The sequence below is a fragment of the Camelina sativa genome, chromosome 8, assembly GCF_030686135.1.
Source record: "Camelina sativa cultivar CO46 ecotype springtype chromosome 8, ASM3068613v1".
NCBI classification, from domain to species: domain Eukaryota; kingdom Viridiplantae; phylum Streptophyta; class Magnoliopsida; order Brassicales; family Brassicaceae; genus Camelina; species Camelina sativa.
This window is the reverse complement of record NC_141887.1, coordinates 9,552,161-9,555,969: the sequence shown is the minus strand read 5'-3', so window position 1 is coordinate 9,555,969 and position 3,809 is coordinate 9,552,161. Positions and strand designations below refer to the sequence as shown.

At 37.4% G+C, this 3,809-nt stretch overlaps 1 non-coding gene across 1 annotated transcript; it reads right to left on the bottom strand.

Moving 5' to 3' along the window:
• Positions 1-3,375: 3,375 nt before the first annotated feature.
• On the bottom strand, positions 3,376-3,482 carry LOC147939847 (small nucleolar RNA R71). The gene has a single exon (XR_015564902.1). It is a non-coding gene; the product is annotated as a small nucleolar RNA R71 (small nucleolar RNA).
• Between the last annotated feature and the right edge of the window lie 327 nt (positions 3,483-3,809).

The following is a 3,809-nucleotide window of genomic DNA, read 5'->3' as shown; positions in this document are numbered from 1 at the left end:
ATATGTAGTCGCAAAAAAGCGACTAATATACGACCAAAAATTTGTGGTCGTAAAATGGTCACCTCATAGTCGCTTCATAGTCGCAAAAAATGACGACTACATATGTAGTCGCCATTTGTAGTCGTAAAACCCTTGTTTTCTTGTAGTGATAGACTCTTGGTGCATCATCTTGTTTAAAATGAGACAATAAATCTTTCCATATAGCCTCAACAGTAGACATGAACAATGAACTCTGGCTAATCTATTTAGAAACCGAATTCATCAACCAGGTTGCAACCATGTCATTAAACCTAAACCAAGATCCAGCATCACGATAAGTATCATTAGGTTTAGGAATAGTATCGTCTATGAATCCGAGTTTGTTACGAACGTTAAGCGCCATGAGAATAGAGCGACACCAAGAATGAAACTCAGATCCATCAGCAAGACCTTTGGTCTCTACCCGTACCCGCCTTCCTTTTGCCGCATTTCGTTCAAAGGGTTGAAGGGAGATAGTGCATCAAGCTGTTCGCAAGATCCGCCGCGTGCAAGAAATTCGGATTCTCGTATTGATTTGGAGCTTGATGAACATTATCTTGATTCGCTGTTGGAACTTGAGGAATCGATCCCATCTCTAATGATGAAATTGAGAACGACAAAGAGAATCTGTGCCGATTGATTGAATGAAAGAGATAGCAACAGATCTAGGTCAAAGAAATCGAAATCGAGAGCAAGAGGAAGAAAACGAAAGAAGCAAACAAAAAAAACCAATCACAGCGAAACAAAAACCAAGGATGATATTGATGAGAGACTGTGAAATTGAATTGCTCATGATTGAAGTTGTAAGCTCAATTTCAGCTCAATCGAAGAAGATGAATGAGAAACAATGGCGGAAGCTTTGAAATTCTTTTAGAGCTCTGATACCATAACAAGAGTAAAACATAGAGCTAAATAAAATTGTATTTCTCATTAATTAGTAAAGTGACTGTACAAGAAGTATTTATACTATGTACAAGTATATTTTCATTTCAAGAATAACTGTCAATATATTAAATTATTTAATTAGACATGTAAAAACATAATTATCTTTCTGAACATAATTAAAAAAGTGTTTCAAGGTTTAGAGGTTGAGCCACAAGATATAATTGATCAGGTTTTGGGGAATAAGCTAGCATGGGAAGAGGTGAATTCTTTTTCAGTGGTTAACGTGGGCCAATCTGCACCTTTGCATAATCATGATCCTATTTCCCACTGTCTGATTGACGGTTCTTGGAAAGCTATTGATATATCATGGTTTTTAGGTGTTTTTAGCCATGATATAAGTCTTATTTATAGAATCTTTTTGGTATTTTTAGAGTCTTTTGAGTCTTTATAGGATTTAGCATGGATGAGAGCATAATGGAGCTAATTAGGAGGATTTGAAGCACATTCAAGCATTGAGGCTAAGCTGTGAAGTTGGGAGACAAGTTCAGAGACTTGCATCGGTCGATGTAAGTGATGGTGTCAATCGATGCAGAGCCACAAGACAAATCAGAAGTTTTCTCACAAGTTCTGAAGATTTACAAAGTTGCCCCAAAGTTTTTCATATTTGCATCATTAGTCCCTGGACGTTTTTAGGAATATAAATAGGATTTTTGGGTTATTGTTTAGACCTAAGTTATTTTCAAGTTTTTTTTCTAGAGAGTTTTATTCTGCAACCTTATTGAGAGAAGAGATATTGAGAGCTTTGGGAGAGATAGATCTGATTTCATTTGTAGAGAGAAGATTCTTAAACTCCCTTCTTGCTTCTTAATTTAAATTGCTTACTATTCAGAAAAGATGTTTTGTTCTTCATTAAACATGTCTGAGTAGTTTGTTTGTTAGGTTTAGCGTTTTTCGTAGGGTTTTTATGGTTTATTAGATCTGTTGTTTTTAGGGTTCGTAATCTTTTATGATCTTCATCCTTGGTTGTTCTTCACAATAATTTTTGATTGATCACCTAGAATTAATATCTTAGGAAAATAAATTGATATGAGAGTATAATTGATTTTCCTGATAAAACCTTTTGATGAGCAAAATTATTTCCTGCAAAGAGATTTGATTTAATAATTTTGTGAACAATCTAAACTTGTTTTTAAAGCTGATTTTTAACCTTGAATTTTACAAAGAGATTTGGATTTTCTGGTTTTAAATTTAGATAATATTTGCAGTGAGAACTGATTTATTTTACCAATAGTTTAGAGTTTTAGATCTGATCTTAATTGCTTGAATCCTATTAATTTATTGATTTGATATTCCATAATTTCCTGAAAAACTCCCTATGCCTAGCTCTTTGATCCTTTGAATTTACAACACTCTTTTTAATTCTGTTTCTACATTGTTTTTAATTTAATATTTTGATTTAGCATTATTAAAAGATTAATAAGTCTATTGTGTGATCTAGAGTCTTTGTGGATTCGACCCCTAGAGTATTACAACTGCAAGGCTGGTAGTACCATTAGGGTATTACAATTTGAGCATATCAAATTTTGGCGCCGTTGCCGGGGACTCTTTTGATTCACCATTAGATTAACGTCTTTGATTTTGTCTAGATTTTTATTTTTCTGTTTTACTCACACACTTTTGTTTCTTTTCTCTTGTGTGTTCAGGTATATGCCTAAGCCCAACACCAGGAAAAATCAAATAGGTCCTACCTTGAATCTTACAAACCAAGAGTTAGGAAGACTAGAGCGTGACAATAAGAAAGCAGCCAAATCAACAAAGATGGTCAACACAATCATATTGAAACCAGATGAGGCTGGAGTTTTGAGAGATCAAGAGGGTCATGTGCGCAACGAACAAGGAAAAAAACTTGATGCTGAAAGACGGGTCATTCAGGAAGAACTCGTCGTTGTGGATGAGAATGCACGTTGCGTCGATCGACGCAACAATGGCATCGATCGACGCAACCAAGAAGGCATCGACCTACGAAACCTTGGCGTCGATCGATGCAATGCCAGAGCCGATGCGGAGAATGTTCAGAGGCGACGGGACGACAATGGAGAGCTTGTCAAAACTCTTGCGGACTTCAACATACCAGACTTGTTCTATGAGAACCGCTCCGCAATTGTCCCTCCTCCATTCCCAAGGAATGATTTTGAGCTGAAGCCTGCTTATTTCGCTCTTGTCGGCCAAAGACCATTCCAGAACCTACCACATGAGAAGCCTCTAGACCACATTGAACACTTTGAAGATATAGTCACAAGCATAAAAGCTAATGGAGTTACAAAGGACTATCTCTATTGCAAGCTCTTCCCCTACTCTCTTGCTGGGGAAGCATCTCATTGGCTAAGGCAACTCAAACCGGGATCTCTGACAACATGGCATGACATCAAGGTGGCATTCTTGAACTACTTCTATGGTGATGCAATGTCTGATAAGCTGAGGATTAATCTCTCCACCTTTAGACAAGGACCAGCTGAATCTTACAAAGCTGCTTGGGTAAGGTTCAAGGCATATCAGAGAGACTGTCCGCATCATGGGTTCTCAGAGGTGCAGCTGATTAGTATTTTCTTCAGCGGGATTAACTGGAGGTATCAGATGGCTTTGGATGTTGCTAGTGATGTGAACTTCAAGACAAGATACCCAGATGAGGCTGGAAAGTTGATAGAAATGCTAGCATCAAGCAATAGCACCAAGAATGCAAACCTAGAGCGGAAAAGAGCACATGAAAGCAATGGTTCAAATCAGTTTGCTGCGGTGAATGCTAAGCTGGATACAGTCCACAATCTTCTTGTGGGAAAGAAGTCTGTTCATTTTGCTGAAGATGTTGACACTTTTGAGCCAAAGCCAGAGATTACATAAGATGTCAA